The sequence below is a fragment of the Rutidosis leptorrhynchoides genome, chromosome 7 (genome assembly GCF_046630445.1).
Source record: "Rutidosis leptorrhynchoides isolate AG116_Rl617_1_P2 chromosome 7, CSIRO_AGI_Rlap_v1, whole genome shotgun sequence".
Taxonomy (NCBI): Eukaryota; Viridiplantae; Streptophyta; class Magnoliopsida; order Asterales; family Asteraceae; genus Rutidosis; species Rutidosis leptorrhynchoides.
This window is the reverse complement of record NC_092339.1, coordinates 303,976,388-303,999,761: the sequence shown is the minus strand read 5'-3', so window position 1 is coordinate 303,999,761 and position 23,374 is coordinate 303,976,388. Positions and strand designations below refer to the sequence as shown.

General features: G+C 29.8%; 1 non-coding gene across 1 annotated transcript; it reads right to left on the bottom strand.

Moving 5' to 3' along the window:
• Positions 1-14,275: 14,275 nt before the first annotated feature.
• On the bottom strand, positions 14,276-14,382 carry LOC139860810 (small nucleolar RNA R71). The gene has a single exon (XR_011763426.1). It is a non-coding gene; the product is annotated as a small nucleolar RNA R71 (small nucleolar RNA).
• Positions 14,383-23,374: the final 8,992 nt, after the last annotated feature.

Genomic DNA, 23,374 nt, shown 5'->3' with positions numbered 1-23,374 from the left:
CTTCAAGACATATATCAAAACACTCATACTTAACGAAAATGGTTACAGTTACTTTTCCATTCTTTTCTTTCATCAAGAATTCTAGTCGTATTCTTATCCGTATTATACACAGCTTCAAAACGTACTTACTATGAGTATATACCAATAGGAACTAGCATGGGATTCCATTCTTGATTATGTCATGTATGACTAATCAATTTGAACTTCTACCATGAGCTAGTCAACTAACTAGAACTCATTTTAACCCCACTCACCACTCACCAATTACCACTCATCATTCACTCCATTTCACTTCCAATTCTCTTTCTAATTCTCTCTCAACACACACACACACACACTATTATGAACGTATTTTTCCAGTAGTTAATCATCATCTTCATCAAAAATCACTTCAAGAATCAAGCTATAATCATCATAGGAAGAACACTTCAAGAACACTTCAAAAATCCCTTCAAGTTTACTAATTTACTTCCAAGCTTTCTAATCCATTCCAAGTAATCATCTAAGATCAAGAAACCTTTGTTATATACAGTAGGTTATCTATCTTATTCAAGGTAATATTCATATTCAAACTTTGATTCAATTTCTATAACTATAAACTATCTTAATTCGAGTAAAAATCTTACTTGAACTTGTTTTTGTGTCATGATCCTACTTCAAGAACTTTCAAGCCATCCAAGATCCTTTGAAGCTAGATCATTTCTTGTCACTTCCAGTAGGTTTACCTACTAAACTTGAGGTAGTAATTATGTTCATAACATCATTCGATTCATATATATAAAACTATCTTATTCGAAGGTTTAAACTCGTAATCACTATAACATAGTTTAGTTAATTCTAAACTTGTTCGCAAACAAAAGTTAATCCTTCTAACTTGACTTTTAAAATTAACTACACACATGTTCTATATCTATATGATATGCTAACTTAATGATTTAAAACCTGGAAACACGAAAAATACCGTAAAACCAGATTTACGCCGTCGTAGTAACACCGCGGGCTGTTTTGGGTTAGTTAATTAAAAACTATGATAAACTTTGATTTAAAAGTTGTTATTCTGAGAAAATAATTTTTATTATGAACATGAAACTATATCCAAAAATTATGGTTAAACTCAAAGTGGAAGTATGTTTTCTAGAATGGTCATCTAGACGTCGTTCTTTCGACTGAAATGACTACCTTTACAAAAATGACTTGTAACTTATTTTTCCGACTATAAACCTATACTTTTCTATTTAGATTCATAAAATAGAGTTCAATATGAAACCATAGCAATTTGATTCACTCAAAACGGATTTAAAATGAAGAAGTTATGGGTAAAACAAGATTGGATAATTTTTCTCATTTTAGCTACGTGAAAATTGGTAACAAATCTATTCCAAGCATAACTTAATCAACTTGTATTGTATATTATGTAATCTTGAGATACCATAGACACGTATACAATGTTTCGACCTATCATGTCGACACATCTATATATATTTCGGAACAACCATAGACACTCTATATGTGAATGTTGGAGTTAGCTATACAGGGTTGATGTTGATTCCAAAATATATATAGTTTGAGTTGTGATCAATACTGAGATACGTATACACTGGGTCGTGGATTGATTCAAGATAATATTTATCGATTTATTTCTGTACATCTAACTGTGGACAACTAGTTGTAGGTTACTAACGAGGACAGCTGACTTAATAAACTTAAAACATCAAAATATATTAAAAGTGTTGTAAATATATTTTAAACACACTTTGATATATATGTATATATTGTTATAGGTTCGTGAATCAACCAGTGGCCAAGTCTTACTTCCCGACGAAGTAAAAATCTGTGAAAGTGAGTTATAGTCCCACTTTTAAAATCTAATATTTTTTGGGATGAGAATACATGCAGGTTTTATAAATGATTTACAAAATAGACACAAGTACGTGAAACTACATTCTATGGTTGAATTATCGAAATCGAATATGCCCCTTTTTATTAAGTCTGGTAATCTAAGAATTAGGGAACAGACACCCTAATTGACGTGAATCCTAAAATAGATCTATTGGGCCTAACAAACCCCATCCAAAGTACCGGATGCTTTAGTACTTCGAAATTTATATCATATCCGAAGGGTGTCCCGGAATGATGGGGATATTCTTATATATATGCATCTTGTTAATGTCGGTTACCAGGTGTTCACCATATGAATGATTTTTATCTCTATGTATGGGATGTGTATTGAAATATGAAATCTTGTGGTCTATTGTTACGATTTGATATATATAGGTTAAACCTATAACTCACCAACATTTTTGTTGACGTTTAAAGAATGTTTATTCTCAGGTGAATACTAAGAGCTTCCGCTGTTGCATACTAAAATAAGGACAAGATTTGGAGTCCATGTTTGTATGATATTGTGTAAAAACTGCATTCAAGAAACTGATTTCGATGTAACATATTTGTATTGTAAACCATTATGTAATGGTCGTGTGTAAACAGGATATTTTAGATTATCATTATTTGATAATCTACGTAAAGCTTTTTAAACCTTTATTTATGAAATAAAGGTTATGGTTTGTTTTAAAAATGAATGCAGTCTTTGAAAAACGTCTCATATAGAGGTCAAAACCTCGCAACGAAATCAATTAATATGGAACGTTTTTAATCAATAAGAACGGGACATTTCACCTTTCTCGTGTACGCAATCCATTTTTTTATAAATCTTAGTAACCGTACACATATCTCGTGCACAAAAACTAATACACATAACCTGTGTATAAAAATCATTCTCTCGATACATAACATTCACATCAATTGGTGGCAATTATCATATCCACATAATTCAACGGTGGCAATTATCATGTCCACATAATTCAACGGTGGCAATTATCATGTCCACATAATTCAACGGTGGCAATTATCATGTCCACATAATTCAATAATAATCCGCAGAACTTCTATCTGCATAATAATTCATTCGAGGAATATTTTGCTTGTGTCTATCTCGTCAAACCTTTATAAAAGCAATTCATGCATTTTCAGTTCAATATATATTTCAAAAATATTTAATAAAGCAGTTGTAAAAACAGCGCATGTATTCTCAGTCCCAAAAATGTAAAGAGTAAAAGGGAATCAAATGAACTCACCATACTGTATTTTGTAGTAAAAATACATAGGACGACATTGAACAAGTATAGGGTTGGCCTCGGATTCACGAACCTATATCATTTGTATATTTATATTAAAACATATAATCATAACTGAACAAATTTACTTATTATACCTTTAATTTATATATTATGTATGTTTAATTTAGGTATGCATTCATAATAGTTAATATTTATATAGTTGTATTAATATATCTATATTTACATTCTTACTTGTTTAATGTTATATTTAAATATCGATAATTTGTTATTTGTAAGTATTTATATAAGAAATGTTAATATTTTTGATATACAGTTACATGAAATATTAATATAATTCTAGTATATATAATAAGTATATTTAATGTACAAAATATTTATTTGTTAAAATAATAGTTTAGAAAATAATGATTTGCTAATAATAATAATAATAACTTTATTAATAATGATAATACTAATAACAAAAATTAAAATGATAAATTTTAATGATATTAATACTAACCATATTAATGATAATAACATACAATAATAATAATAATAATAATAATAATAATAATAATAATAATAATAATAATAATAATAATAATAATAATAATAATAATAATAATAATAATAATATTAATAATAATAATAATAATAATATTAATAATAATATTAATGATAATAATAATTATAATAATAAATAAAATATTAGACTACCTTAGAAAAGAGCTTAAAAAGAAAAGAACATGCCCCAGCCTGGAGTCGAACCTGAGACCACTAGCTAACTCAAACCATTACCAAACCACTCCATTGATTCTGCTTTGCTTATTAAACTCGCATACCCTATTTATTTAACCACATTATTCTGTGTTCTAATTCTTCTTCTTAAAAAAAATATATGATTCAACCAAGGTTTGAACCCGTGACCTTCAGCTCCCTTACAATCACCCTAAACCATGGCTCTATCTATTGTGTTTCTGTTTTAATACACAGAGAAATATATATATATATATATATATATATATATATATATATATATATATATATATATATATATATATATATATATATATATATATATATATATAGTCCGAAATAATTTTTGTGTGCAACTTCATCTCCTTCACTTACTAATCAATCGACCGATTTCAAAACCAAATTAATTATAATCAACAAGAGCTGAGATTATTCCATTGATTCATAATTAATACATAAGTGTTTGTGTAAAAAAAAATAATAATAATAAAGGAAGGTACCTGTAGGTTCGCGGCCATAAAAAAAATTATTTTGATTTTGATTTCGATAACATTTTGGACAAATGTTATATCAAGAATTAAGTTTCAAATCATCCCTGAAATCTATTGGAAACGTCAATTTAATCGAAAACATTGAAATGATTACGAATTTTTGCGAAGAACATAACCTTTAACTTTTTGACAATTAACTTTGACTCCAAAATTAAGATTCGATAGGAGGAATTGGATTATGAGATTTTACAGAAAGTATCAGACATGATTTGGATGATTTCTGCATTTTTAGATTTTTGAAAATCATTACGAAATCGATTAATGGGTTTTTTGTTCAAGAACGACATATAATCAATTTATTTTATTTATTTATTTATTTTTTTTCTTTTCTTTTCTGAATCGGGAGACAAATATAGATTTTTATAAGAGTAGTTGAATGATTGAGGTGGTCAGCAAAGATTTATCAAATCTGTTTTGTAAAGGGATGATGTCGACTACTGTGACGACTCGGAAATTTTTGACCAAATTTAAATTTGATTTTAATATGAAATCGACACGATAAGCAAAGTCTGTAATGTTGAAGTCTCAAAAACTTTGAACTGTGTTCATATATACATTTGACCTTTGACTATTCCCGACGATTCACGAACAATTGTGTGTAAATAAATATGTAAATAAAGATATATGTAAATATAAAAATAAGTGTATATAGTAATTAGAGATTAATATAAAAGCAATTAAACAATTGAATTAAATATGTAGAGTAATATACAAAATAAATAAGATGTTATAAATATATATAAATATAAATATATATGATTTCTATACGATAATTATATGTAAGTTGTAATATAATATATATAAATATTAGGTATTCAATTTTGTTTTATTATAATATAAGTATTACATTATTAATAATATGTAATATCACTATAGTAATTTAATTACATGTTATAATATAGTTATTATATTACTTTCATTAATAATATTGATATCAGTATTATTAATATTATTATTATTATATATGGGATTTGATAAGCATAAATTGTTATATCAATATTATTAGTGTTACACTCATTATTACTATTAATATTAGTATTAATATTACTATTTGGAATTTTGAATATTATTGTATTATATAATATATAGATATAAAAATTTAAAAATGTAACTTAATATTAATAGAGTTATTATCAAGTATTATCATTAAGAATCATTATTATTAATATTATAAAAATAATACAATTCAATAATATTATTAAAATATATAACATATAAATAGGAAATTTGATCAATTGTTACATTTTTTATTATTACTAATATTATGATCCTTATTATTAATATAACCAGTATTACTGTTACCAATAATAATGTTATTAATATCATTTACATTATTGATTGTTACTTATTATTATTATTATTATTATTATTATTTTTATTACTATTATTAATAGTATTTTCGATAATATTAATAAAATTAATAATATTATTATTAGATGATACAGTTATAAATTATAATACTCCGTATGAGATGTAAACAGATAGATAAAGATAAAACACATAGGATCTGTTTCCAGTTCCTATCATGTACGCATCATCTTTAGATTTTTTTTTTCCTTTTCTATTCTCTCGTGACAAATTGTCGATCCCTATAGCCATAAAACAACTTTCATCAATTATAATTTGGAAATTCATCATTCAGATTACTGGATAAAATCCCCTACTCAATTCCATTCAGAACAGAGGCAAAACAGAAAACTTTAAAAAAAAAACGCTTTTGCTCTTTCACGACCGGTTTAATCAGAAGCTCGAATTCGAATAAATTATCAAAATCCATAAATGTCATTTTGTTAGAAATCATCAAATCAACCTATCTGCAACAATCTCGTTTTCCAATTCATCATATTGATTTAGAATTTTGAGGTCAAAGATTTAACTTTAAAAGTCAAAAGAATTTTTAATCGGGAAATTCGATTTTGTTTTAAGGTTTTTGGATCAATTAACGACTTGAAGAGTTTCTATGAATGATTTAAAAGGTATTTTATGTTGTGAGCTTAAGCTATAACCACCCCAAATTAAAAATCGAAGTTTGAGTTGGTGACGAGGTGTTCTTGCTGCAGGTATATCTGTATATTTTTTTTTTGTTCTGCCAATCGAAATCTTTCCAAACTGATCATTTTCTGTTTCAAATACGAAATTGGAATTAAATTAAAAGGGTGTTGTTTTGATTTGAGTTAACCCTGGTCGACTAAGTTCTTGGAGAAGAAGATGTGGTAAAGGGAAACAGATTACGGTTTAAATAAAATAAATATAGGGATAATTTCAGAAAGGCAGTGGTGGAAGGATGGTTAGAGGGTAGTGTCGGGTAACGAGAGGTCGGAGGTTCGAGTCTCGTCTGGGGTATTCTTTTTAGAAAAGCTTCTTAGAGGGTATACACTTTTATTTTAATTTTGTTATTTTTATTATTAATTGTCATTATTATAGTTATTATTATTATTATTGATGATATAAATTATTGTTATCATTACAAGTATCATAATTATAATAATTATTATTAAAATAGGTGTATTCCTAAAAAGTTACCACTTATTAACATTTTCAAGTATTATTAATATTATCATTGTATGGTTATAGTTATAATTAGGAATATTGTTATTGTTATTATTGTATTATTATATTTAGCAACTAATATATGTATTATCATTACTATTATGTAAAAATAAATACTATGATTAATACTATTATCGTTTTGTTATTAAGTAGTACCATTAAATATTATTAGTATTATTAGTGTTACTTTCATAAATATTAGTATCGGTATCACTTTATAAATATTATTATTATTATTATTATTATTATTATTATTATTATTATTATATTATTATTATTATTATTATGAAAATAATATAAGTTATCATTAATCTTATTAATATTAGTATTAGTAATACTTTTGTAACTATTAGTATCATTATGTTTATTATTAAACAAATGTATCAATAATAACAATATCATTATTTTTAATAGTATTATCATTTTTAATAAAAAATTATTATTATTATTATTATTAGTAAATCATTAATATCATAACTATCTTAAACAGTAAAATTAATATTTTTACAAGTACTATTATTAATATCATTGTTACTATCACTAATAGGGTTATTATTAACATATGTAAATTATTAATGTTATTATCATTATTTTTACTAATATTAACTTAGTATAATAAAAACTACTGTTTTGATAAATAAACTAAATACATACATAAATATACATATTTAATACATATAACATAACAAAAATTAATATTTTTATATACAACATGAACATATGAAACAAATATATATTATTAACATAAAAAGGATATAACTAATAAAATTATATGTTTCGATTATAATTATGAATATTAATAAATATACAAATGATATAGGTTCGTGAATCCAAGGCCAACCCTGCATTGTTCAATATAGTCACATGTATTTTTACTACAAAATACAGTATGGTGAGTTTCATTTGCTACCTTTTTAAATGTTTTTGCAATATATATTTTTGGGACTGAGAATACATGCGCTACTTTTATAAATGTTTGACGAAATAGACACAAGTACTTAAAACTACATTCTATGGCTGGATTATTAAACTGAATATGCCCCTTTTTAGTCTGGTAATCTAAGAATTAAGGAACAGACCCCCTAATTGACGCGAATCCTAAAGATAGATCTATCGGGCCCAACAAGCCCCATCCAAAGTACCGGATGCTTTAGTACTTCGAAATTTATATCATGTCCGAAGGAGGATTCCGGAATGATGGGGATATTCTTATATGCATATTGTGAATGTCGGTTACCAGGTGTTCAATCCATATGAATGATATTTTTGTCTCTATGTATGGGACGTATGTTTATGAGAAATAGAAATATGGGAAATCTTGTGGTCTATTAAAATTATGAAATGATTATTTATGATAAACTAATGAACTCACCAACCTTTTGGTTGACACTTGAAAGCATGTTTATTCTCAGGTACGAAAGAAATCTTCCGCTGTGCATTTGCTCATTTTAGAGATATTACTTGGAGTCATTCATAACATATTTCAAAAGACGTTGCATTCGAGTAGTTGAATTCATCAAGATTATTAATAAGTCAATTATAGTTCGATATATTATAAAATGGTATGCATGCTGTTAACTGTCGATGTAATGAAAGTTTGTCTTTTAAAAACGAATGCAATGTTTGTAAAATGTATCATATAGAGGTCAAGTACCTCGCGATGTAATCAACTATTGTGAATCGTTTGTAATCGAAATGGACTTCGTCCGGATGGATTAGGACGGGTCATTTCAACTACAAGGTTCACAAGCAGAGAAAAAAACAAAATAAAGAGAAGAAAAAAAAAGATGGTAATCCAATATAATAAATATTACGCGGTTTGTATATCTATATGTATATTTTATTATTGATATTAATAATTATTAATTATATTAATAATAATAATACTTATTAATAATAATAATCATAGGTTTGATAATAATATCATATCAAATAATACTAATAATAATAAAAGTACAATGTTAATAAGATTTTAAACAAAGATGATAGTTTTTAGTAATAATAATAACAATAATCATAATAATAACTATAATTAGAGTTTTACTACTACTTATAATACTAATAATATTAATAATGATAATAATAATATTAATAATAATAACATCACTTTTACATATCAAATTTGGTACATATATACATACTTTATTTTAAATTTATTTGATATTAATAATATAAGTATTAACATTAACAATAATGATAAAGTAAGTAATGATAGTGATATTAATATAACAGTTATATATTCAAACTTATAATTATATTTAGTATAATAATATTACATATTATTAATTATGTAATACTTATATTACAATATACAATATTGAATTTTTATATGTATTACAACATACATCTAAAATTAATTGTGTACAGATTTCATGTATACATTTATATATATATTTATTCTACTAACATCTTTATTATTTTATATAATATTTTACATATTTAATTTAAATGATTTGTTTTTCTCTTATTTCAAATTTATTATATATATATATATATATATATATATATATATATATATATATATATATATATATATATATATATATATATATATACATACATATTTATTTACATACTATTGTTCGTGAATCATCGGGAGTAGTCAAAAGGGTAAATGCATTTATGTAAACTGTTCCAAAATTTTAAGACTCAACTTTACAGACTTTGCTTATCGTGTCGAAATCATATAAAGATCAAGTTTAAATTTGGTCAAAAATTTCCGGGTCGTCACAGATTCTAGGGCTTAGGGTTAGGGTTTAGATTTAGGGTTTAGAGTTTAGGTTTAGGGTATAGGGTTTAGGTTTATGGTTTTCAGTTTAGACTTAGGGTTTAGGGTTTAGGTTAGGGTTTAGATTTTAGCGCTTAGGGTTTATTGTTATGGTTTAGATTTAGTTTTAAAAACAAACGATTTAATAACTTTACCAGTACTAATGCTACTGCTACTATTATTATAAGTTGTAGTATTTCATTATTCTAAAAAGACTTTATGTTTTGTTTTGAATTCCTGATGTAATGAATAATGATTTGGATATTTACCAGAAGACCAGTAGTGGGTGTGATAATTAATCAATATAGCAACAAAGACTTAAAGGGATATGTTCGTGTTTCTGTGGGTAAATCAGAACAACGGCGTTGCTTCTTATTTACGTTTCTAAAACTGTTGGTAAACCAAATGGGTTTGGAATATAACTTGATTTGCACTTGAATTATAAAACACACATGAAATGTCACCATGGACTATTTGTAATAATGAAGTGCTACTTGAAATATTCTTAAACATATTATTTAAAACCTACTTGTGAGATGCTTTTATTACACCACTTGATTTAAATACATCGTTATTAGTATTTTAATTTCTTAATTCTGAGAATTTGTCGGTATTAAACATACTGATTTGTATGTTAATTTGTAGACATGATTATCTTAATTGGAACACAAAGTGACACAACTTAACAAGGAAATACAACTAAAAAATGAATTTTCTAAAGCAGGTACTTTGCAACTATATATTTTATGTGATTTATACCAACTATATGACATCGTGTATTTGATTATTGAGTTGTTATCAAGTCTGTTACTTTAATTTGAACATCATTTTTTACATTTGAACTTTCGAAATATGATATTGTTTATTTGTGTTATCATGATTAAAATTGTCTTATAATATCATCATTTCATAAAACCCGCGAAACCGCGGGTCTTTAACTAGTTACACTTAAAATGTTGTTCATGTTTATCAATGAATAATAACATATCAAATTTCATGGTATACAAGTAAATTTTGTTAATTATTCCTGGACGTTTCATGATAATCAGACTATATAACCTACCGTATGTTTAATGATTGATCAAATCAAATCATATATATAAGCTAAATCTTAACTAATTGATAATATATAATTTGAGATGGAATAGTGATTAACGAATATGATGTTAGCAGAGTTGATAATTTGGTTCTCTATATATAGAGGTAGAATTTATATATATTGTAGGGATTCTTCTTCGTATATACTTAACTTATATAAAATTTTAATCCTTTCCTTCACGATGATAAAAGAGTACTTTGTTACAGTCCTTAATCTGTTAGTTGGAAACTTGGAAATTTTTGTCATCCCACATTGGAGGATGAGATAGGACAGAAACATTATAAAATCACAGGGCATTCAAATCCAATTTGATGATAATTTCGGCCTCACTCTCTTGGCCACATTTATCGTGGGTCAAGTAATATGTGTGTATAGGGCATTGCTTCAAACCCAATTAGATGATGATTAGTTTGTTCTCTTGGTCATCTTTCTGGTGTGCCAACTAATTAATTTTGGGCCTTTAAAATTAGTGGGCCCTGTGCAGTTGTACATGGGTCTGATCATCTTTCTGGTGTGCCAACTGATATTGCTCCAAACGAACATATATTTAGTCACAATATCGTTCCAAAATGTAATGTTTTTAATTGTAATTTCCTTATTTTTAGTTGTAATTGTTTAAATAAATAAGTGCGAAGACGAAAGACGAAGATTGCTCAAAAATGAAGATTTAAAGTCGAAAACGAAGATTTAAAAGGCAAAAACGTCCAAAATGCTCAAACGTACAAGTTACACTCCAAGTGATTTAAATTATCGAATAAAAATGTCTAAAGATTGACAAGAATGCAAGTCGCGAAACGCAAATTACACGATATTAAATTGTAAGAAAAGACGTTCGAGAAATCGAGACTGAGACATAAACCGGGCGTAAATGTACGAGACATCGGAGCCAAAATTATGAGTCAACTATGCACAAGAATATAATATAATATTTAAATAATTATATAAATTATTTATATATTATATATATTTTTATAATATGTCGACAAGTAAAAATCCAAAAAATTGTGAGCTGGATCTGGCGGCCATGCGATCGCATGGGAAATAGGCATAAAACCCATACGATCGCATGGGTTACTGTAGCAGGCCACATATCTATAAAAAGCCAGTTTGCTCGAGCTTTATATACATCAGTTTTCATTTCTCTTCTGTAATATTCATAATATATATTTATATTTGTAATTTTAATTTAAGTTTATTTTAATAATAAAGTTATTGTAACGTTTAATTTACGGGTTTTAAGTCGAAGTTATGTCCGTGTACCGCTACGCTAATAATATCGCTTTTTACCGTTCCAACTCACTGTAAGTCTCCACGTCCCAACTTTATTTTCGCGTATCATTATTATCGTTATTATCGTTGTTATTACTATTGTTATTATTATTATTATTATTATTATTGTTATTATTATTATTGTTATCGTAATATTTATTATTATCGTCGTTATTATTGTTATTTATTTATTATTGTTATTATGTCCATTTTATATAATTTATATTTTTACACCGTTATAATGTCCAACTAAATATCCATAGTGGTAACTAAAATGTAGAACCTCTGGACAAATGGATTGAACCATATTATAATATTATGATGTAACTTTGACTATTTTTAATATTAAGTTTAATCACCGACCCATTGTTATATAATTTAATATTTTCACCCTTATCACATAATTTATTAAAATTGATAAACGAAAGTACATTAAATTGACATAAATTATGCTTCAACACCTCGGTGATCTAGACGGACATATGGACAAATTATTGACAACAATTTAGAAGTGTGATTCGATGGTTTGGGTAATATTATAGCTTATATAATCGTGTAATTATAAAAAGGGTAAGACCGTTATAATTTTGGTTTTAACGAAAGTAAAAACTGGATTAAATCTTAATTTAAATAATCGGGGTATAATTTAATTCGCTAAAACGAGATCGAAACGAAAGTTAGATTTAATTTTAGTTAGTTAAATCTTTATAAATCGGAAGATAAAATATAAGGATATATATTAAAACATCATAATCAGACTTAAAAACAAGCCATAAATCCAGAGGGGACATATTTTAGTAGCCACTACTTTACCTTATTTTAAATCTCTTCAATTTCACTTTTTACCATATAGTAAATTTTAATTACTTTTTACTATTTTGCTATATTGCCATGAAAAACCTTATTTCTTCTATTTTGTCAAATTAGTTAAATTGTATTTTTATTGTCGTTAATTTAGTTATTTCGTTTTAGTTAAATTTAAATTCCGTTCAATTAAGTAGTAAACCCTAATCCAAAATCCCCCTTTTAATAGATTAACTTTTAGCGATTAAAACCTTGAAAACTCCATTTCCCTGTGGAACGAACCGGATTTACCAAATAAACTATTACTATACGGATAGGACAAAGTTGCCTATATGTGTGAAATCAATCCGAAATCATAAGAACGCAACCAATTCATGTAATACATTCAATCTAAATTCGATCAAAATAAAAGGACACGATCTTCAAGCACATCAACTTTTTGGCGCCACTGCCGGGGAAGTTGGCAGTTAAATAAATAGATAATTTTTCTGATTCGTAGTAATAGTTGGATTTGTACGTGGACTGGGTTATTGGAGCCAAACAGTACTCAATTATATTGAGACCAAACGAATCCTGCCCCCCTGCTGCATCTTTTGGCTATTCGAAACGTGGGCAAAATCAGAAGAAAAATCTGTTTGTTTAAAGGTTTTTATCATTGTTTTTATGTTATTCGATCCTTTCGTGAAAATTCATTTTCAAGAAAGTTCAATGTTTATACACTTAGTGAATAAATCCTTCAAGATTACATACAATTTTGTAATTGTATGACACGTTCAGGAAATCCTATACTTATTGCACTTAATCCAGAGCCTGAAAGAAACTTGAACAAAAGATTAAAACAAGAAAAAACAAAAAAAATTAGGTAGTACTAGTCAACCGAATACACCGAAAAATATCAAAAAACAAGTAGGAAACACTAGTGGTCAACCAGAAATCAAAACTGAACCTGAAACCATCATCATTAAAGAAGAAATGGCTGAAGTAACACCTGATCCAAATGATCTACCGATGTGGAATACCAGACAAACTGTTCCCCCTCTCGCACTTGCACCTATAAGAAGACCTGAAATTGAGGCTGAAAACTGGGAAGTCAAGGGGCAGTTTATGCACATGATTCGTGAAAACCAATTCGACGGAAGACTTAATAATAATCCGATAGAATATTTAGAAGCTTTTGAAGATTTATGTGAACAGTACAAAAAAAGATGTTTCTTCAGATGCATTTAAGTTAAGAACTTTTCCGTACTCGTTAATCGGAGACGCAAAAGCATGGTTGAAAGTATCAAAACCTGATTCTATCACAACTTTTAACGAATTAAGAGAAAAATTCATTACCCGATTTTTCCCACCGGCAAAAGCCGAAAGACTTAGAACTGAAATCACCACTTTTAAACAAAAGTCGGATGAAACTCTTTATGATGCATGGGAAAGATTAAAAAGAATGTTACGAAATTGTCCGCAACACGGATTGCAAAAAGGGCAAATAGTTCAAACTTTTTATCGTGGTATTGATGAACATACTCGTGGTATATTAGATTCCTCCGCTGGAGGAGTATTTATGTACAAATCACCAAATCAAGCGTATGACATGTTAGAAGACATGTCAGTTCATACTTTTGAATGGACACCGTCTAGAGATCAACTACCTAGAAGGACGGTGGCAAGCCTTGAAGAAAATGAAGAAAACAACACAACCATAGCTTCACTGTCGAATCAAATCAAAAAGTTTGGAAGAGAAATAGAGAAACTAAATTCAACAGTTTTAGCATTACAAGTTGGATGTGAAATCTGTGGACAACCACATTTCACAAAAGATTGTGATATCAATGATCGGCCAATGAACTCAGTAGCACAAGTTAATTTTATGGCCAATCAAAGACAAGGAAATTTTCAAGGAGGAAATTCTAATTATCAACCTGCAAACCCAGGATATCAAAACCCGAAGAATTTTGCTTTTCAAAGAAATGGACCACCTGGCTTTTTCAATAGAAACCAACCTCCATTTCCACCTCAACAAAATTTTCAACAACAATCGTTACCTCAATTACCATATCAACAACAAAATCATAACACGCAACCAGTAGAGAAGAAATCTAACTTTGAAGAAGTTATGATGAATTTTGTGAAAAGTCAATCAGAAACGAATGAGCAAGTGAAGAGACAACTTCATCAATCCCGAACAGAAAACGAGCAAGTACAAAGGAATCATCAAGCGTCAATTCAAAACCTTGAAAGAGATATGGGAAGAATATCCCAATTACTTGCTGAAAGGCAATCAGGCACTTTACCATCAAACACGCAACCAAACCCTAAGGGTAAGGAAACTCAAAATTCAAGTAATATTTCACAAGTTAATTCAATCACTACGCAAACTGGGTTAACCATTAACCCAGAGATTCCAAAGTCTCTCACTCCTATTCATGTTTCACAAGAAAATGAACCTGTGGTGGAAGAAAATACGATGCCAACCACAAGTGCACCAAAGACTCAAAATCAACCACCATTGAAGGTATACAAACCTCCAATTCCATATCCGCAATGTTTGAAGAAAGATAAATTACAAGCACAATACAACAAGTATGCTGACATGATTAAGCAAATTTGTATAAATGTACCGCTTGTAGATGTTCTTACGGGTATGCCGAATTATGGAAGGTATATCAAAGATCGTATAGCAGACAAAGGAAAATATGCAGAAGTTTCACCCACATTCCTTAATGAAGAATGCTCAGCAATTTTGCAAAAGCAAAATTTGCCACCAAAACTTGGAGATCCTGGAAGTTTCATCATTCCTTGTCTAATGGGATATTCAGTAATGTACGATGCATTAGCTGATTTAGGAGCGAACATTAACCTTATGCCTCACTCCATGTACTTAAAATTGAACTTAGGTGATTTAAAACCAACTAGGATGTGTATACGATTAGCTGATAGAACTTACAACTATCCTATTGGCATTGCTGAAAACCTACCTGTTAAAGTAAATCACTTAATATTTCCTACTGATTTCGTTGTTCTTGAAATGGAAGAAGATAGTAAGGTTCCCCTAATTCTAGGGCATCCCTTTCTAAATACTGCGGACGCAATTGTGCGCGTAAAAGAGAAAAATCTCAGCTTAGGTGTGGGGGAGGATAGAATTATATTGAACATAGATAAGGCTATGAAACACCCTATGTCTCCTGATGACGAATGTTTCCAAATAGACATTGTTGATTGTTGTATTGAGGAAGAACTACAAGAACTATTAAATGTCGACACCTCAGATTTCACCTCGATGGGTGAAGGTGAAGATTTTGATGTCGATATAGAGTTAGACAAGCTGTTAAAGGTAGTCACTGATGAAGAATACGTAGAAGAAGAAATTCCCGGGGAAGATGAACCTTTTGAAGAAATTACCGATGGTAATAGGTTCCGGATAAAATCTTCCTTGGAAGAACCACCCACCTTGGAACTTAAAGAACTCCCAGAACATTTGGAGTATGCTTATCTCCAAGGAACGTCACAATTACCTGTCATAATTTCATCAAAACTTTCCAATGATGAAAAGGGTAGGTTAATGTCTATTTTAAAAACCCACAAAAAGGCAATTGCTTGGGAAACAACTGATATTCCAGGTATTAACCCTGCTTATTGTACTCACAAAATTCTAATGGAAGAAGATTTTAAACCCGTGGTACAAAGGCAACGGAGGTTAAACCCTAACATGAAAGAAGTTGTCAAAAAGGAGGTTATCAAATTACTTGATGCCGGGTTAATTTACCCTATATCCGATAGCCCGTGGGTAAGTCCTGTACAAGTAGTACCCAAGAAAGGAGGTACGACTGTTATTCTAAATGATAAGAATGAACTCGTTCCTACAAGAACAGTCACTGGGTGGAGAGTCTGTATAGACTATCGTTGTCTAAACGACGCTACAAGGAAAGATCATTTCCCGCTACCATTTATCGACCAAATGCTAGAATGTTTGGCGGGAAAAGATTACTACTATTTCCTTGATGGATTCTCCGGTTATTTTCAAATTCCAATTGATCCAAAAGACCAAGAAAAGACCACATTTACTTGTCCATTTGGTACTTTTGCGTACCGACGAATGCCATTCGGATTATGCAACGCACCAGGCACCTTCCAAAGGTGTATGATGGAAATTTTTCATGACATGATTGAAGAAAGTATAGAAGTCTTTATGGACGATTTCTCTGTTTTTAGAGACTCCTTCAACTCATGTCTCTCAAACCTTGAACGAATGCTAATTCGTTGTGAAGAATCAAATCTTGTTTTAAACTGGGAGAAATGCCACTTCATGGTGAAGGAAGGCAATATTGTAGGACACAAGATTTCTCGAGCTGGAATGGAAGTAGAAAAGCTAAGATAGACATCATTTCAAAACTTCCTCCTCCAACCAATGTTAAAGGAATTAGTAGTTTCCTTGGTCATGCGGGATTCTATCGACGATTCATAAAGGATTTTTCTAAAATCGCTCGACCCATAACTAAACTTCTTGAGAAAGACAGTACATTCGATTTCAACGACTAGTGTCTAAATGCTTTCTCTATTCTGAAAGAGAAACTTACGAATGCACCTATTATGGTATCACCCGACTGGTCCAAACCCTTCGAGCTAATGTGTGATGCTAGTGATTTCACACTGGGAGCTGTTTTAGGTCAACGTCAAGATAACAAATTTCAACCAATCTACTACGCAAGTAAAACACTTACAAGAGCTCAGTTGAATTACACAACTACTAAGAAGGAGCTTCTTGCAGTAGTTTTTGCTTTCGATAATTTTAGATCTTACCTAGTGTTATCTAAAACAATTGTTTATACCGATCATTCAGCCCTAAAGTACTTATTCAAAAAGCAAGATGCTAAGCCTAGACTAATTCGTTGGATTCTTCTCCTACAAGAATTCGACATTGAAATCAAGGATAAAAAGGGTGCTGAAAATCTCGCTGCAGATCACTTATCCCGTCTTGAAAATCCCAACTTAGAATCACTCGACGAATCTGTTATTCACGATACTTTTCCAAACGAGTTCCTTATGAAAATTAAAACGGAAGAAGAAATTCCATGGTTTGTGGACTTTGCCAATTATCTAGCCGCAGGAATTCTTGTTAAAAATCAAACTTATCAGCAAAAGAAGAAATTTTTCACTGATCTGAAGTTTTACTTCTAGGAAAGCCCTAATCTCTTTCGTATAGGAGCAGATCAAGTTATTCTTCGATGTGTATACGGTAAAGAAGCTCAACAAATTCTGGAGCACTGTCATCAAGGATCGGCTGGTGGACATTTCGGACCAAGCTATACAGCTAAGAAGGTCTTTGACTCAGGTTTTTACTGGCCTACAATTTTCAAAGATGCACATAATATGGTAAAAACCTGTGATGCTTGTCAAAGATCTGGAAATATCTCCAAGAGAGACAAAATGCCACAACAAAGCATCCTAGTATGCGAAGTATTTGACATTTGGGGTATTGACTTCATGGGTCCATTCCCCGCCTCTAACAAATGCAAATACATTCTCGTAGCAGTTGATTATGTTTCTAAATGGGCTGAAGCAAAAGCTCTACCCACTAACGATGCTCGAGTTGTTGTCAGCTTTCTCAAAAACCTTTTCTCACGATTCGGACTTCCAAAAGCATTAATCAGTGATCGTGGAACTCATTTTACAAATCAATTACTCGAGAAAGTACTTAAAAAGTATGGAGTTAATCATCGTTTCTCAACTTCTTACCACCCTCAAACGAGTGGCCAAGTTGAAAACACAAATCGAGGTCTTAAACGAATTTTAGAAAGAACGGTTAAGAATAATCCAAAAATCTGGCATCGAAAGCTAGATGATGCGTTGTGGGCATTAAGAACCGCATTCAAAATGCCCATTGGTACCACTCCTTTCCGATTAATATATGGTAAGGCATGTCATCTACCTGTCGAGGTTGAACACAAGGCGTATTGGGCACAAAAAGAATGTAATACAGACCTTGTGGAAGCCGGAGAAAATCGATTCTTACAATTGCATGAATTAGACGAGCTAAGACTTCATGCATATGAAAATTCGAGATGTTACAAAGAGAGAACTAAGAAATGGCACGATGCTCGCTTAAAAGAGAAGAAAGCATTTGAACCAGGAGACAAAGTTCTAATTTTTCAATCACGTTTTAAGTTTTCACCTGGGAAACTTAAGTCCCAATGGCGGGGACCGTATGAAGTAAAACAAGCATTTCCATCCGGATACGTAGAGTTATATGACAAGAATGGTGGTATTTTCAATGTGAATGGTCACAGACTTAAATTCTATTATGAAGGGTTCAACAACACTGAAAGAGATGACATCACATTCTACCCTAAGGAAAAATGAATACAGGGTAATTTTAGCTAACTACTCGCCTTCTTAAGACGTTTCAAATTATTTCGAGAGTGAAGCCCGATTGGTGTTTTCCGCTAGCAGACACTAAAGAACTAGTCTTCTCCCTCCATTCTGAATTTTTTTGTTTTGTATGAAATTAATATTCTTTTTAAATTTAAGTTTTGTGTGAATTTTAAAAATAAAATTTACTTTATTTCATTAAGTTTAAAAAAATGTTTTCTAAAATTCGTCGTGAGTTGAACACTAGGTCGCAGAACCGAAATTGCTTTACCCAAGGACGGGGCGAAAAATTTTGTTATTATTATTTTAATATTATTGATCTAAAGTATGCCAAAAATATTATATGAATATGGGGTAATATACCAAACTTCAAAAATATGTATATACGTTTGTAGTTTATTTTATACACTAATAAGGGTAAAAGACGCATTTTCAAAGAATGAAATTCAGTTTAACAAAAGCAACCAATTTTTGGCGAAACATATGAAAAGATGACGGAAATTTTGGAATGACGGACAAATCAACATTAAAAGATTAAACAAATCCCGCAAGTTACGGCTTTTTAGCTAAAGAGGTTTTAACTCCCTTTCTATTCTAATTGCCCTCGTGAATTTAATTTAGTCTGATTTCATTGCAAGTGAGGGCATTGCATGATCTCAAGTATGGGGAGGGGTTATAAATTCTCTCGGGTTTATACACTTGACTTATTTTCTAAATTTTGTGAAAATTTTAATTTTTTTTAACTAAATGAATTCAAATCTTGTTTAATATGTTTATGAACGATAAAACTAGGTGCGGGTACCGAAATTATTGTTAACCTTAAAAAAAGGACATAAATTTAAAAACAACTAAAACGCTTGAATTTATTTATTATAAATAAAAAGACGCATGAAAAAAAGCCAAGTGTGGGGAGATTTGTCAATATATATGAACTGTTAGCACATGTTTGTACGAAGTTTATTGCAGGTACTTTTGCTTTGGGCTGTATAAATTTGTTTTACCCATTAAATTGTGAAAATTAAAGAAATGATGGATCTACACGATGAATCAATTCCATCATTAAAATAAAGTAAAGTCTTCAGAAAAAGAAACGCGCTTCTTGATTTAGGTCAGGAAGTTGTCGTCCAGACCAGTTGTAGAGTCTACGAAAAACCTTGAAAAGTTTTCTCGAAAATCAGCTAGAAATCAACGGACCTCAGCATCAAACAGGGTCGCCATGTGGTCAGACTTATCCTAACCATGAGAGGATCTGTCTCGTAAAATGGGGAGGGCGCCGTGCAAATTAGCTTGATAAGACTAATGAATCAGACCCCCAGAAAGGATAATCTCCTTAAAGATTAAAAATCAGCTTTTAAGCCTGATATTACTCAATCCTTGAGATTGACCTTAAAGATTGAGAATTACAAACTCATGGAATTCAATGATATCTAAACTCGAGCTTAAACGAGAAAATATTTTGATCAAATTAAAACCGATTTGTTTTCTGAAAACCCATTTTCAATGCTCTCATTACCATTGAACGTAAAATCCTAAGAATTCATCAGAATTCATTAGGTCACCTGAACCAAATCGGGTGTCAACCGTAAGAACGGTGGTTGCATAGCATGGTCAAAGACAGGACCTTGTGCCAGACCGAAAAATTATAGGGTGATCCTTACTATTTCTCCTACAAAGGATAGTAATTGCATCCGACACGTTGTGGACCATAATCAAATGCATGTCATTAGACATTGCCTTAACAGTTGCTTGTTCATCGCTTTCCTTTACAACCGGACGGTAGTTTATTGAAAGGTAATATACGGGACAAGTAAACTGGACGTGTGCTTTCCTAATACAAGGATTAGCAAGTGGGTGACACAAAACCATAAGTTTTGAGCTAAAATTTTAAAAATCTGAAACCCACAAAACCCACAAAATCATTTTGCTAACACCGGTGAAGGGTTATTCCAAAAAACTTGTCTAGGGTAAAATCTAGCTTAAATTTTCAAAATATCAAAAGTTTTCATAAAGATCCAATTTCCTTAAGGATCTAAATTTTCATAGTCATGTGGGACTTTAAACCGCCGTTCAAATGTGCACTTTGCTTTGGAAACCGAAAGTAAATCGGCTATTTGATTGCAAGTGTCGTTGACCTGAACCCGAGGCAATTGTGGATGGCACACCCACCTTTAACCATGGTTCTATTGTTACTATCATTGTTTATACCGGCATATCAAAATCACTGATGTATAAAGTGTGAAGAATAAAGAAGTGATTTGTGTGAAGTTTGTTTTATTTCAAGATATATATTGCTTGAGGACTAGTAACGTTCAAGTGTAGGGATAATTGATATTGCTCCAAACGAACATATATTTAGTCACAATATCGTTCCAAAATAATTGATATTGCTCCAAACGAACATATATTTAGTCACAATATCGTTCCAAAATGTAATGTTTTTAATTGTAATTTCCTTATTTTTAGTTGTAATTGTTTAAATAAATAAGTGCGAAGACGAAAGACGAAGATCGCTCAAAAATGAAGATTTAAAGTCGAAAACGAAGATTTAAAAGGCAAATACGTCCAAAATGCTCAAACGTACAAGTTACACTCCAAGTGGTTTAAATTATCGAAGATAAATGTCTAAAGATTGACAAGAATGCAAGTCGCGAAACGAAAATTACACGATATTAAATTGTACGAAAAGACGTTCGAGAAACCGGGACTGAGACATAAACCGGGCGTAAATGTACGAGTCATCGGAGCCAAAATTATGAGTCAACTATGCACAAGAATATAATATAATATTTAAATAATTATATAAATTATTTATATATTATATATATTTTATAATATGTCGACAAGTAAAAATCTAAAAAATTGTGAGCTGGATCTGGCGGCCATGCGATCGCATGGGAAATAGGCATAAAACCCATGCGATCGCATGGGTTACTGTAGCAGGCCCCATATCTATAAAAAGCCAGTTTGCTCGAGCTTTATATACATCAGTTTTCATTTCTCTTCTGTAATATTCATAATATATATTTATAATTATAATTTTAATTTAAGTTTATTTTAATAATAAAGTTATTGTAACGTTTAATTTACGGGTTTTAAGTCGAAGTTCTGTCCGTGTACCGCTACGCTAATAATATCGCTTTTTACCGTTCCAACTCACTGTAAGTCTCCACGTCCCAACTTTATTTTCGCATATCGTTATTATCGTTGTTATTACTATTGTTATTATTATTATTATTATTATTGTTATTATTATTATTGTTATCGTAATATTTATTATTATCGTCATTATTATTGTTATTTATTTATTATTGTTATTATGTCCATTTTATATAATTTATATTTTTACGCCGTTATAATGTCCAACTAAATATCCATAGTGGTAACTAAAATGTAGAACCTCTGGACAAATGGATTGAACCATATTATAATATTATGATGTAACTTTGACTATTTTTAATATTAAGTTTAATCACCGACCCATTGTTATATAATTTAATATTTTCACCCTTATCACATAATTTACTAAAATTGATAAACGAAAGTGCATTAAATTGACATAAATTATGCTTCAACACCTCGGTGATCTAGACGGACATATGGACAAATTATTGACAACAATTTAGAAGTGTGATTCGATGGTTTGGGTAATATTATAGCTTATATAATCGTGTAATTATAAAAAGGGTAAGACCGTTATAATTTTGGTTTTAACGAAAGTAAAAACTGGATTAAATCTTAATTTAAATAATTGGGGTATAATTTAATTCGCTAAAACGAGATCGAAACGAAAGTTAGATTTAATTTTAGTTAGTTAAATCTTTATAAATCGAAAGATAAAATATAAGGATATATATTAAAACATCATAATCGGACTTAAAAACAAGCCATAAATCCAGAGGGGACATATTTTAGTAGCCACTACTTTACCTTATTTTAAATCTCTTCAATTTCACTTTTTACCATATAGTAAATTTTAATTACTTTTTACTATTTTGCTATATTGCCATGAAAAACCTTATTTCTTCTATTTTTTCAAATTAGTTAAATTGTATTTTTATTGTCGTTAATTTAGATATTTCATTTTAGTTAAATTTAAATT